Source organism: Mustela putorius, unplaced genomic scaffold (genome assembly GCF_011764305.1).
Source record: "Mustela putorius furo isolate JIRA1106 unplaced genomic scaffold, ASM1176430v1.1 tig00003834_pilon_pilon_pilon, whole genome shotgun sequence".
NCBI lineage: Eukaryota > Metazoa > Chordata > Mammalia > Carnivora > Mustelidae > Mustela > Mustela putorius.
Window position 1 is genome coordinate 4,352,614 of NW_025421987.1, and position 14,340 is coordinate 4,366,953.

Here is a 14,340-nt window from a genome sequence, read left to right on the forward strand (position 1 = left end):
GCAGAGACTGACTGGTGGCTGGTCACTTCTCCTGAGTGACTCTCTCTCTCCTGCTTCTCTGCCCGTACCCAGCAGAGGCTAGGCAGTGTCGGGATTCCTGGGGTCAACAGGCCCCCAGAAAGGAGGGAAATTCCACTGTGACGGCACATGGACCTGGGGACCCCTGCAGGTGTGACTGGGCTCAGGACAGCTGGCCTCTCAACAGCCACACTCCTGCTCACCAACTGCATGGACTTCTGTGAAGAATGTCTGAGTCCTCTGTCTCTAGTGAAGCTACTATTTCTCAGTTGATCCCACATTTATTTTGAGTAGTAAACCATTATAACTCTTACTGCATATATAAATAAATGTTAATAGTCTCAGGAATAGATAGTTTCTCCCATCTCACTTGTTCGAAATATATACTGTCAATATGGGATTTTGATTTAAATTAATGCCACTATGACTTAAGCATCCTCTAAAGGTTGACATGGATAGAGACACTCGAAACAAGTCCTGTGCACCAGGATTGGTGTTACAAAGTCTGCAGGAGTAACTCAATATTTATGTTAAAAAAAATATGGTCTTAAAAACAGAGAAAAAAAAGCAAAACAATCTTAAAACAACATCCCACAGGAACTACAGAAAATGGTTCTTAGTGCAGTCCTAAACTGCTATTTGAGTCCTAAACTAAATTTTAGTCCTGAATTCAGTTTATACCTAAATTCATATTTTAGAACTAGATTCATATTATGTCCTAAATTCACAGAAGGAGTTTAGTCCTAAATTTATAAATAGGAAAAAATAAGAATTTGCAACTATTTCTTTCTTCTTCTCATTTTTTTTTTTTATCTTTGTTGCGTCTATAAGAGAGGCGTCTATAGTTGTTTCAGGCAGTGTTTCTTCTTTACCATTCAGGATTTTTATGCAGTCAAAATAAACAGTTTTCTACAGATGGTAAATGCACCCTCTTGTGTGTGTTTGCATGCATGTGCAAGGACCCCATCATGCAGAATCTAGACTACTGTACTTTTGTGAGTACTGGAAAATGTAAAAGTAGAGCTGAACACTTTAAAAAATTTCTTACATGGGGGTACCTTGATGGTTCAGTTCACCAAGCTTCTGCTGATAGGTCAGGTCATGATCTCGGGGTCCTGGGATCGAGTCCCGTGTTGGGCTCCCTACTCAGCGGGGAGCCTGCTAGTCTGCTTCTCCTCCTCCCTCTGCCCCTCGCCTCTCTTGTGTTCCCTCTCTCTTCACTACTCTCTCTCAAATTAGTAAAATAAAACCTTAAGAAAAAAATCTCTTATGGTGAAAAACAGAATTGCTTACACATACATAAATACCTGAAAAGAAAAGAAAAAAAAAATGTGTTCCTGCAATTCGTGAAGAGAGGAAAGACTCCCTGATCTTCTTGACAGAGCAGAGTGCCCTGATTTACCAGCAAAGATCCCAGCCAGGAGCACTTCTCACACATGGTTCAGAGGATGAAGAGGCCTGGGGACAGTCCCCAGCTGCATCAGGGCGGACGGTAGGACCAAGGAGGTTGATCCCAGTCTCTAGCAACAGGAGGGGTTGTCCAGCACTAGGTTTGAAAGATGGGGAAGTGGCATCGGCTGAGGTCAGTGGAGGGCTGACCAGGGAACAGGGAATAGTGGCCCCCTCCCCCCATGTCTTCCAGTCCTCCCTGGAGAGCTGGAGCAGGGCAGCCACCCACAGAACCTGCGTGTGCAAGAAAAGGTGTCAGCCTCAGACACAGAGCATGCAGAAAAGGGTCCAGAAGCAATCTGGAGGAGGACTCACACACACGACACTATTTGATCCAAAGTGGGAGTGTGTGCTACAGTCTTTGTTCACTTTCACATAGGTAGTGAGTATCTCTGCAGCATCTATGATGTCTTTCGGGTAGTTCTGGTATGTGGGATGCAGTGGTGGACACTCACAACCCACTGAGACGTGTGGACCTGCAGAGCTTATGTCCTAGGGACGGACAAGGCCAGGGAATAAAGAACAAGGGGATTAGGGGCAGCAATCTCTGCTCAGGAGAGAATTCCAATCGGGTGATGGCTAACAGGGGCCATACCCAGAGGTGACTTGCAGGCTGAGGTGAAGACAACAGGAGGTAGCCTGGGAAGGCAGGGGGCAGAAAGCTCAGGCAGAGAGAATGTGAGTATAAACGTGGAGGGCTGTGTTTCGGAGGAAGAGGAAACAGAGCACAGGTGACAGGGAAGTAGGTAGGCAGGAGGGCCCCCACAGAAACCTCTCTGTGGTGTAGGGTAGGGATACCAGGAGAGGTGGTTGGCCTGGAGACAGGGTGATGGCTGGGCATGTGTGTGATCTGTGTACTACACAGATGTCTGTGGCTCTAGGGACAGGGGAATCTGGGGTGGGGGAAGAAGGGTAGGATTCTGGGAGGGGCTCACAGGGTCTGTGTGGAGCATTGGGGGCTAGCACAGCTGTGGCCTCAGGGGCAAGCCTCTGGCTTATCTTTCCCCAGCAATGACTCTCTGCATTTCTGGACAAGGGAACCTTCTTGACCTTGGAATCCCAGACGAGAGGCCATGCCTGTCCTGAGCAGTGAGGGCGCTGAGACTGCATAGGGCCACATGGAAGGGCCTGAACACACACACCTGCACCCTCCAGGCAGTCCTCCTCCCTGGGTACCTCTTCAGGGCCGGGGGGAAGAGATCACTCGGTCCTGATTGGAGCGCCCATCATCAGACTCCTAAAACTATTAAACAGGACTGATTGAGGGGGGTCTTGTTCAGTAGACCCATGGAGTGCTCATGTCCTCCCTGAGGCCCTTCTGCACCAAGACCCCCAAACCAGCCTCTGATCTGCGACCTTGACAAAGACAAGTGCAATTTTATCATTAGGTTCACTGGTGGTCAATTTGGGGCTGGCTTGATACTTGAATATTCTCGCCTGTCCCTACTGCTGATGAAATTTCCTATCTGAATCCTCAGGTCAGGATAAACAAAACTTGATAGATGAGAGTATTAAGACTGGAGCCAAAAGGAAGAACAGAAGATGGTGGACGAGTAGGGGGCCCTCTTTCATCGGATCCCTGGAACTCAGCTACATAGCTATCAAATCTTTTTGTGAACACCTATGAAGGCAACCTGGGACAGTGTGGTCTCAGAATCTCCAGGGTCACAGATAAACAGGGGTGCCTGAGTGTGGCAAGTTCCCAAGCATCAGAAACGGGAAGCCAGCCACGCGAAGTGAGCCCAGGAGTAGGCTTTCACCTCGGGGTTGCCACAAACTAGGAAGGCGGGCACAGTTGGGCAGCCGCTCTAAGATGAGGGGCCCTGCAAGTGACAGAACCACAAGTAGACCCTCCGCTTTCTCCCAGGAGGAATGGTGCAGGTGTGTGTCCCAGGAGTCTGCAAAGTGTGGAGACTCCGGATGGGGTCCCATGCCTCAGATTCAAAGGCTTCATCACAGGCTTGGTTAACAAAGAGCATGGACAGAAACCAGGGAGACAAAAGTGATTGACTACATTTCCCTGAGGGTGCACGAAAGAGTGGGGGCCTCAATTTCTCAGCTCTGATGCTAGAGATCAGGACTCCACAATTTTTATTTCTGTCCTCTAGAGCAGCACAGAAAATCTTCAGGAAACAAAAGCCCCATAAAGCATGGAGGAGCCAAGCCTCCCTGGCAAGACCTGTGTGCTTACACGAGGACAAACACATTTTAGAACCAGCCCAGAAGACCCCAACCACCAGAGGACCAGCACGAACATCCAGCCAATACCAGGGGTACGGATCATTCAGAATTAAAAAACTCCAATGCTGAAGAAAACACAAAATAGAATTCAAGTTTTTTTGTTTGTTTTTATTGTTTCATTTTGTTTTGTTTTGTTTTTCCCTGCCCAAGGAACCCATTATTCTTTAGATTCAGTTGAAAATTTCCTTTTTCCTTTGTTCTTTTTTCCTTTTCAACTAGTTTCTTCTTTTATTCCATTATTTCGAGACTTTTTAAATTTTTGTTTTTATACTATATATACATATTCTTCATTTTGGCCTACTTTTCATTGTCTACAATCTTACTTTTATATAGAAGTTTTTCTTTCTCTAGAATTTTGAGACCTAGTGTACTCTATCAAGCAGAAGCAAAGACACCCAGGATTTGGTATGTCACTCTGTTCTGTCTACCTGTTTGATTACATTTTCTCTTTTTTCCCTTTTTTTTTTTTTTTTTTTTTTTAATTTTGATGGTTGGTTGGTTGGTTCTGCTTTCTGAAGTTCTCTGATTTCTCTAGTGTATATTTCATTGGGGTCTTGGTTGATATATCTGCATTTTGTTCTGTCAGTCATTATACTTCTCAGGACAAAAAGGTAAGCCAGAAAATCTCACCTTGAAAAAGAGAACAAGAGGCATTACTGACTGCCAGGCAGTTCATCATTATGGATATTTGTAAAATGTCGGAGCTAGAATTCAGAATATCAATTCCAAAGTTAGAGCTCGGTTTGCAAAAAGCATAGAAGACACTAGAGAATCCCTTTCTGGAGAAATAAAAGAACTACAATCGAATCAAATCAAAATCAAAAAAGGCTATTCATGAGATGTGATAAAAAAAAAAAAAAAGTGAGGCTCACTGGGCACCTGGGTGGCCCAGTTGGTTGAGCGACTGCCTTGGCTCAGGTCTGAACATGGAGTCCCTGGATTGGGTCCTGCATCAGGCATGATGGGGAGTCTGTGTCTCCCTCTGATCCTCCCTCTTCTCCGCTATCTTTGTCTCTCATTCTCTCTCCTAAGGAAATAAATAAGCCTTTCTATTTTTTTTTTTTGTTAATGGAGGATCTAATTGCGAGGATAAACAATGCAGAAGAGAGAGTCTATGGCATAGAAGATAAAATGAAGGAGAATAAAACTGAGGAAAAGAGAGACGAACAAAGAGCAGATTACAAGGAGAGGATTTGAGAGATCAGTGAGACCCTAAAGTGAAATAGTATTAGATTAATTGGGGAAGAGGAATGGGAGGAACAGAAAGTAGATTGCAAAAAATTGTAGCTGAGAAATTCCCTAATCTAGGGAAACAAACAGGCATTCAAGTCCAGGAGGCACAGAGAACCCTCTCAAAATGAAGAAAAAGACATCAATATAACATATAATAGTGAAACTTGCCAATGTAATAGACAAAGAGAAAATCTTGAGAGTAGCAAGGGACAAGAGGTCCTTAAGCTACAGAGGTAGAAACAGAAGGCTGGCAGCAGACCTAGCCACAGTGACCTGGCAGGCCAGAAAGGATGGGCATGATCCTCTCAGACTGTTCAATGAGAACAAGATGCAGCCAAGCAAACGTTATAGAGCAAGGTTGTCTTTCAGAATAAAGGAGAGATCCAGAGCTTTCAGGACAAACAGAAACTGAAGGAATCAATGACCAGTAACCCAGCCCTGCAAGAAATAGTAAAAGACCTCATTCAAGCCAAGAGAAAGCCCCAAAGGAACATAGGTCAGAAAGGAACAGACACAATGGACAGAAGCAGTGACCTGAGAGGAAGTACAAAAGCACTACATTCATCTCTTTCAGTAGTTACTCCGAATGTCAGTGGGTTTCAGGCTCCAATCAAAACTCACATGTCTGAGATCACTGTCTCTAGCGAAACTACTCTTTCTAAATTGTTCCCACGGTCACTTGGAGGAGGACAAAATTATACCTCGTACTACATATATAAAGAAAGGCCCTTAATAATCTTCAGGAATACAGAGATTCCCCAATCAGATGTGTTTGAAATATAGGCTGTCGGTATGGTATTTTGATTTAAATAAATGCCACTATGAATTAAGCATCCTCTAAAGGTGGGCATGGATAGAGACACTCGACACAAGACCATATCTGCACACTAGGACTGGTGTTACAAACTCTTCAGGAGGAAACTAAAATTTAGGTTAAAAAAATGTGGTCTGAAAAGCAGAAAAAAAAAAGGAAAAAAAAACCTTAAAACAACATCCCACTCAAACTACAAAAAATAGTTCTTAGTGCAGTCCTAAACTGCTATTTGAGTCCTAAACTAAATGTTAGTCCTGAGTTCGTAGTTTAGACCTAAATTTATATTTTAGAACTAGATCAATAGGACAGACCTAAACAAATGGGATGAGTTTAGTCCTAAGTTCATTGATAGGAAAACCTAAGAATTTGCAACCATATCTTTCTTCCTCTCTGTTGTTATTATTATTATTTTGGTAATCGCTGTTGTTTTGCTTAAGACAGTGGTTGTTGTTTACCATTCAAGATTTTTATGCAACCAAAATAGATTTCTACAAATGGCAAATGCACCCTCTTGTGTGTGTGTGTGTGAGTGTGTGTGCGTGTGCAAGGACCCCATGAGGCAGAATCCAGACTATTGTAGTTTTCGAGGACCAGAAAATGTTAGAGTTGAAAGTTTAAAAAAAAAAAAAATGCTTACATGGCGGTGCCTGGGTGGTTCAGTTCACTAAGCGTCCGTCGTCAGGTCAGTTCATGATTTCGGGGTCCTGGGATTGAGCCCTGTGTCAGCCTCCCCACTCAACAGAGAGTCTGCTTCTCCCTAAGAAGAGAACACAAGAAGCATTACTGACTGCCAGGCACATCATCAGTATGGATATTTGTAAAATCTCAGAACTAGAATTGAGAATATCAATTCTAAAGATAGAGCTGGGTTTGTAAAAAGCACAGAAGACACTGGAGAATCCCTTTCTGGAGAAATCAAAGAAGTACAATCTAATCAAATCGAAATAAAAAAGGGGATTCGTGAGATGTGATCAAAAAGTGAGGCTCATTGGACATCTGGTTGGCTCAGTTGATTGAGTGACTGCCTTTGGCTCAGGTCATGAACCTAGAGTCCATGGATCTGGTCCTGCATCAGGCGCCCTGCTTGGCAGGGAGTCCGCTTCTCCCTCTGACCCTCCCTCTTCTCAGGCGCTTGATCTCTCTCTCATTCTCTCTCTCAAGGAAATAAATAAAGCCCTTTTTATAAAAGGGAGGATCTACCAGCCAGGATAAAGCATGCAGAAGAGCAAATCAGTGGCATATAAGATGAAACAATAGGGAATAAAACTGAGGAAAAGAGAGATGAAGAATGACTAGGTTACGAGGAGATGATCTGAGAGAACAGTCAGACCCTAAAGTGAAATGGTATTCGATTAATTGGGGAAGAGGAAAGAGAGGAGCAGAAGGTAGATTGGAACTGTAACTGAAAGAAACAGGCATTCAAGTCCAGGAGGCACAGATAACCCTCTCAAAATGAAGAAAAAGACATCAATACCCCAACCTAAAAGAGTAAAGCCTGCCAATCTCAGAGACAAAAATCCTGAGAGCAGCTAGGGACAAGAGGTCCTTAAGCTACAGAGGTAGAAACAGAAGGCTGGCAGCAGACCTATCCACAGTGACCTGGCAGGCCAGAAAGGATGGGCATGATCCTCTCAGACTGTTCAATGAGAACAAGATGCAGCCAAGAAGATGTTCTCCAGCAAGGCTGTCTTTCAGAATAGAAGGAGAGATCCAGATCTTCCAGAACACACAGAAACTGAAGGATTCGGAGACCAGTAAAGCAGCCCTGCAAGAAATAGTAAAAGACCTTGTGCAAGCCAAAAGAAAGGCCCAAAGGAATATAGCTCAGAAAGGAACAGATACAATGGACAGAAACAGTGACCTTAGAGGAAGTACAAAAGCACTACACTCATCTCTTTCAGTAGTTACTCTGAATGTCAGTGGGATCCAGGCTGCAATCAAAAGTCACAGGCTATCAGATGGGAGACAAAAGCAAGACCCTTCCATATGCTGATTGCAAGAGACTCATTGGAGACTCAAAGTACCTCCAGAGTGAACTTGAGGTGGTGGAACGCCATGTCTCATGCAAATGCACATCCAAGGAAAGCTGGGGTAGCAACCCTCACCGCACACCATTCGATTTTAAACCAACGACTCTCATAAGAGATGAGGATGGACACGGGAACACCCTGAGTGGGTCTATCTATACAATTAACCACAGTAAATACTGATGCCCCTACCATGGGAGCAGCCCATGGTACACACCAAGGAATCACGAGATAAAAGGAAGATTTTGACAATAGCACAGTCATACGAGGGGACTTTGACAGCTCACTCATTGCAATGGACAGATCATCCAAGCCAAAGATCAACCAGGAAACAAGGGGATTGAATGACACACTGCACCAGTTGGATTTCACAGATCTATTCAGGCCACTCCATCTTAAAGCAACAGAATATGCATTTTTCTCCCATGCTCATGGAAAATTCTCCAGAGGAAAACACATCCTGGGTCACACATTGGGTCTCAGCCAGTACCAAAAGAATGGGATGCATCCCTGCCTAACTGTAGACCACGATGCTTTGAAACTGGACTTCAATCACAAGAGGAGATCTGGGAGGAACTGGAACACATAGAAGCTAAAGAGGATCCCACAAAGAATGATTTGGTTGGCCAGGAAATGAAGGACATTGAAAAATTCATGGAAGCATGGGACACCTGGGTGGCTCAGTCAATTAAGCACGGGTCAGAAGAGCTCAAATTAACAAGTCATGAAAAACAAAGGTTGGCGAAGAGGCAGAGAAAGGAGAACCCACCTTACACTGTTGGTGGGAACACAAGCTGATATAGCCACTCTGGAAAATAGTATGGCGGTTCCTCAAGAACTAAAAACTTCACCTACCCTCTGGGCCAGTAATGGCACCACTAGGGTGCCATTTCCCCAAAAGATACAACTAGAGTGATGCAAAGGGTCACCTGAGCCCCAAAGTGTATGGCAGCAATGTCCACAATAGCCAAACTGGAAAGAGCCCAGATGTCGATCAAGAGAGGAATGCATACAGACAATCTGGTAGAGACACACCATGGAATAGTACTCAGCCATCAGAAAGGATAAAACTTTACCATGGATCTCACCATGGATGGAACTGGAAGCTAGGATGCTGAGCGAAAAACGTCCACCCAAAAAACACAAGGATCTTATGGCTTTACTCCTCTATGGATTCTACCAAACAGCGCAAAGGATCATGGGAGCGGGGGGGACCTCAAAGGAAACAAATCAGAGAGGAGATAAACCACAAGAGACTCTTAATCCTAGGAAACAATGGATGAACCCGGTGGGGGAATGGGATACATGGGTGTAGGGCATTTAAGGAGGACACCTGATGTGATGACCGCTGCGGGCTCCTTGCAACTGATAAATAACTCAGCATCAGAAACAAATGATGCACTGTATGTTGGGAATTGAATTAAACATTAAAAAAGGAAGTTGATTATCAGTAAAGAGATTTATTTTTTAGTAGACACAAAAAAGCCTGAAAAAACAGGAGCTTTTGTTCCCTGCCCCTCCTGTATATCATGTTTCAAGCCTGACACAGTGTCCGTCATGTGATATCAAGTCTCTGCCTGCTGGGGGGCCACTGGACCTTCTGAATGGGATCAGACAATAATGCATCTCTTCCGCCCTCTGTTAGATTTGTAAAACAGAGGTTGGAGATAGAAAGCCCTGTTCTTCCACCTCTGCAATGTTAATGCCAAGTGCTGTCAGCTAACGTTCTGAGGGAAACGAAGCCTGCAGGAAAGAGCACTTGAGGCATCAGAGACTTGCAGGTGGGCCAGGACTCCCACGTGAGGCCGGACTGTTCAACTATACATCCTGCATGAGAACATCCAGGGACGTCCTCCCAGGCCTCGTTGTCCAAGCCAAACCACAGCCAGTCCACAGGTTCACAACAGAGTGAGCACGTGAACTCTGCAGGCTCTGCCATAGCCTGACTTCAATCCACACCTTGCCTAACCACACAAGGCTAGTCCCCTGGGACTCTGTGTGAGTGACCTGGCCCTAAGTGAGGCTTAGAAGGCTTCTCCATCCATTTCTAGTGTCCGTCCGCCAGGGCTCAGAGGCAGCCCACCCTCCTGGAAGGCCAGGCCTCTTCCACCCCTTCCCAGAGTGACGAAGCTGCTCTCAGGCTTCATCATGGACCCCAAACCATCAGGTGAGGAGGAAAGGCTGCTGGTCATCCACAGGCCCTTCTTGGGAGACACAGATTCTGAATGGACGGCCACAGGCAGGAAACAGGCTGGGTCCCTCTGTCACCGCATGGCAGAGTCACCCCCTTGCAGGAACACCTGCTGAACAAGGACAGCCTGTCTCCACAGAGTCCATGAAACTGTGAGACCCTGCTGGACCCAGCCAATTTCTTCGGAGGTGCTAGCATTGGAATCCTGGTCCCTTCGTGAATACCTCTGGGGATACCCTCCATGTCACTCCCACAGTCACCTGCCTGCCCACCATGGCCACACAGGAAGAAGGGTGCCTCAGGGCAAGGAGATCCCTGGGACCATTACAGACAGAACCAGAGTCCCTGCAGCAGAGGGAAACTTCAGATGAGGAGAATGGGACTTGCCTGGGAAGGAGGCCTTAACACTCGGCCCTGACTTTTTTTGTGCACCGAGAGCAACATGACCCAACCCTGCCTTGACCCCCGATTTGCTATAGGGCCAGGTGGGCTCTGAGTGGCAGAGCTCCAGGCTGGGATCAGGCCTTCCTACCAGCCTAAGTTCTTGTGAGATTCATGTCCCTTTCTAATTTACAGTGATGGACAACTGGGTTCTAGGATCTATCGCACTTCCCCTCTCCCAGCCCAGATGCTCTACCCTGGTTGCCAGAGTTCTCTTTCAGAGGCAGAACTCTCCTCATGGTTCTAGTGGTCAGGTGTGGCCATAGGATGCTGGCGCTTGAAGGCAGAGCTCTGAAGCCCTACGTAGCCATGGAGGGCCCATTCTTGGCTGCCACATCCACTTGCAGGCTGGTGCTGGAGCAGCTGTGGGGTGCTCTGCTGGCAGTTACTCGTAGCTGGAGACACAGCCCACGGCTCCCTGTGTTGTGCTGGTGACGCTGCTAGGTACTGTCGTGCTGCTTTCTTTAAGGAAGAGACAACTCACTCTAAGAAGGGCATAGGCACTGAGCTAAAGGGGTATTGACCACCATGAAGTCTATGGAGGTTGCACTGAGAATGCTGGATCAACCACGCAAGCCCATGACGCCCTCAGGCCACCCACAGTGGGGATCAGTCCTCCCACATGACAAACCTTGTGCTTCTCAGCAACGAATACACACCTAGCACGTTACAACAGGATGCTGCCAATGTTCTGAGAAAGGCACAAAAGAGCCAGCCTCGTGACCTGCCCTAGGTCCCTGGTGAAAAACCCATTGGGAGAGAATCTGAGAAGGGCGGAGTACAACGTGGCAAGGAAAGAATGAATGATTTCCTTGAAAACGCGGACTGGCCACAACACATATGGAACCAATCCTGAAAGATCAGGCCAGCCAGTCACTGTCCTCCCCCAGGGCAGGACCTGGGATGCAGACCATCCCTTCGCCTCACCTCCCCACAGATCATGCTGCTGCCACAACCTGGGGGGTCGCGCAAAAGAGGGGAGCAGGAAATGGCGATCACCCCGCCCATGGCAAAGCCCTGGAGAGGAAGGGCGTCACTGACGTTGCTGGCTTCCATGTCTTCCCTCCAAGTCCCCAAACGGAACGGCAACATAGATTCAGACAGCCAAGGGCAGAAAGAGGAGAGATCGCCATGCTGACACGTCAAATACACAGTCTCCAAACCCAGAAACCATCTCTGCAACAGGAAAATTCAGGGCTTGACAGGGAGATCCAGCAGCTGAAGCAGAAACTTCAGAAAACCCAAGAAGAACAGGACCAAGACATTCTGCAACTTCACAGAAAACACTTTCAAGGGCAAGCTCAGCACTTGCAAATGACACAGAAACTGACCAGCATCTATAGAGACAAGACTTTCGCTTGCCACTTGAGCAACCACTATGGGAACATGGCCCAAGAGATGGCCCATGAAATGGAGATCAACAGCTCCTCGTATGGCAAGGCTGTCCTCTTCCATCAAGACAGAGCCACAAAAGGCTGGGTGACCGCTGTATCCAGCGAGAGAATGTTACAGGAGCTGAGGAGAGAAAATGATCTCCCTGAGGCAGAGGCTGACTGGAGGCTGATCACTTCTCCTGAGGGACCTTCTTGCTTCTGCTGCTCCAACCGCATCCTGGGCAATGACAGGGTTTCCTGGGGGCGCAGGCCGCCAGGAAACAGGGAGGTCCCACTGTGAGGGCACAGGGACCCGGAGGCCACTGCAGGTGTGACTGGGCTTAGGACAGCTGGCCTCTCAACAGCCACACCCCTGCTTCCAACTGCATGGACTTCCGTGAAGAATGTCTGAGTCCTCTGTCTCTAGTGAAGCTACTCTTTCTAAATTGTTCCCACGGTTACTTGGAGGAAGACACCATTATACCTCGTACTGCATATATAAAGTAATGTCCTCAATAAGCTTCAGGAATACAGAGATTCCCCAATCAGACGTGTTCGAAATATAGGCTGTCGATATGGCATTTTGGTTGAAATTCATGCCACTATGACTTAAGTATCCTCTAAAGGTGGACATGAATAGAGACACTCGAGGGAAGACCATATGTGTGCACTAGGACTGGTGTTACAAAGTCTGCAGGAGGAGCTCAAAATTTAGATTAAAAATGTGGTCTGATACAAATGGCTATCAGACACATGAAAAAATGTTCATCATCACTAGCCATCAGGGAGATTCAAATTAAAACCACATTGAGATACCACCTTACACCAGTAAGAATGGCCAGAATTAGCAAGACAGGAAACAACGTGTGTTGGAGAGGATATAGAGAAAGGGGAGTCCTCTTACACTGTTGGTGGGAATGCAAGCTGGTGCAGCCACTTTGGAAAACAGTGTGAAGATTCCTCACAAAATTAAAAATAGAGCTTCCCTATGGCCCTGCAATTGCACTACTGGGTATTTACCCCAAAGATACAGATGTAGTGAAAAGAAGGGCCATCTGTACCCCAATGTTCATAGCAGCAATGGCCACGGTCGCCAAACTGTGGAAAGAACCAAGATGCCCTTCAACGGACAAATGGATAAGGAAGATGTGGTCCATATACACTATGGGGTATTATGCCTCCATCAGAAAGGATGAATACCCAACTTTTGTAGCAACATGGACGGGACTGGAGGAGATTATGCTGAGTGAAATAAGTCAAGCAGAGAGAGTCAAGTATCATATGGTTTCACTTATTTGTGGAGCATAACAAATAAATGGAAGAAATAGGGAGATGGAGAGGAGAAGGGAGTTGAGGGAAATTGGAAGGGGAGGTGAACCATGAGAGACTATGGACTCTGAAAAACAATCTGAGGGTTTTACAGGGGTGGGGGGTGGGAAGTTCGGGGAGCCAGGTGGTGTATTAAGGAGGGCATGTATTGCATGGAGCACTGGGTGTGGTGCAAAAAACAATGAATTCTGTTATGCTGAAAAGAAATTTTTAAAAAATGTGGTGAAAAACAGAGAAAGAAAAGGAAAAAAAATCTTAAAACAACATCCTACTCAAACTATAGGAAATGGTGCAGTCCTAAACTTCTATTTGAGTCCTAAACTAAATGTTAGTCCTGAGTTCATATTTTAGACCTAAATTCATATTTTAGAGCTAGATCCATATTTCAGTCCTGTATTCATAGGATGATTTTAGTCCTATGTTTATCGATAGGAAAACATAAGAATTTGCAACCATTTCATTCTTCCTCTCCCTCTCTCTCTCTCTTTTCTAATCTTTGTTCCTTTGTTTCAGACAGTGTTTGTTGCTTACCATTCAAGGATTTTATGCAGCCAAAATAAACAGTAGTCTACAGATGGCAAATGCAACCTTTTGTGTGTGTTTGTATGCACATCATGGACCCCATGATGCAGAATCTAGACTACTGTAGTTTTGAGTGCCAGAAAATGTTAAATTAGAGCCGAAAATTTTTTTTAAAATTGCTTACATGGGGGTGCCTCTGTGGTTCACTAATCGACTGCCATCTGTTCAGATCATGACCTCGGAGTTCTGTGATCGAGCCCCATGTTCGGCTCCCTAATCAACAGGGAGTCTGCTTCTCCTTCTTCCCCTCCCCTGTCTTGTGCTCTCTCTCTCACACACACATTAATAAAATAAAATCTTAAGAAAAAATCAGAATGCTTACACACACATAAATACCTAAAAGAAATAAAATAAATAAATAAATAAAGTGTGCCTGGCATTCGTGAAGAGAGGAAAGACTCCCTGATCTTCTTCACAGAGCAGAGTGCCCTGATTTACCAACAAAGATCTCAGCCAGGAGCACTTCTCACACATGGTCCAGAGGATGAAGAGGCCAGGGGACAGTCCCCAGCTGCATCAGGGCGGACGGTAGGACCAAAGGGGTTGATCCCAGTCTCTAGCAACAGGAACTGGTGTCCATCCCTGGGCCTGAAGGACATGGAAGTGGCATCGGCTGAGGCCAGTGGAGGGCTCAGGGAACAG

General features: G+C 46.0%; 1 protein-coding gene and 1 long non-coding RNA gene across 5 annotated transcripts in view; one reads left to right on the top strand and one right to left on the bottom strand.

Annotated features, from left to right (window-relative positions):
- Window positions 1-7,201, bottom strand: part of LOC106003575 — a 127,354-nt gene extending 120,153 nt beyond the window's left edge. Inside the window, exon 1 of one of the 4 annotated variants that reach the window (XR_006609036.1) lies at window positions 6,393-7,201. This is a non-coding gene — a long non-coding RNA (uncharacterized LOC106003575). The remainder of the gene's footprint in view (window positions 1-6,392) is intronic. The other 3 variants (XR_006609037.1, XR_006609035.1, XR_006609038.1) reach the window with 3 other exon arrangements.
- The window catches only part of CUNH21orf91 (chromosome unknown C21orf91 homolog), a 130,565-nt gene that overhangs the window by 7,760 nt on the left and 108,465 nt on the right, over window positions 1-14,340 (top strand). The window lies entirely within an intron of this gene.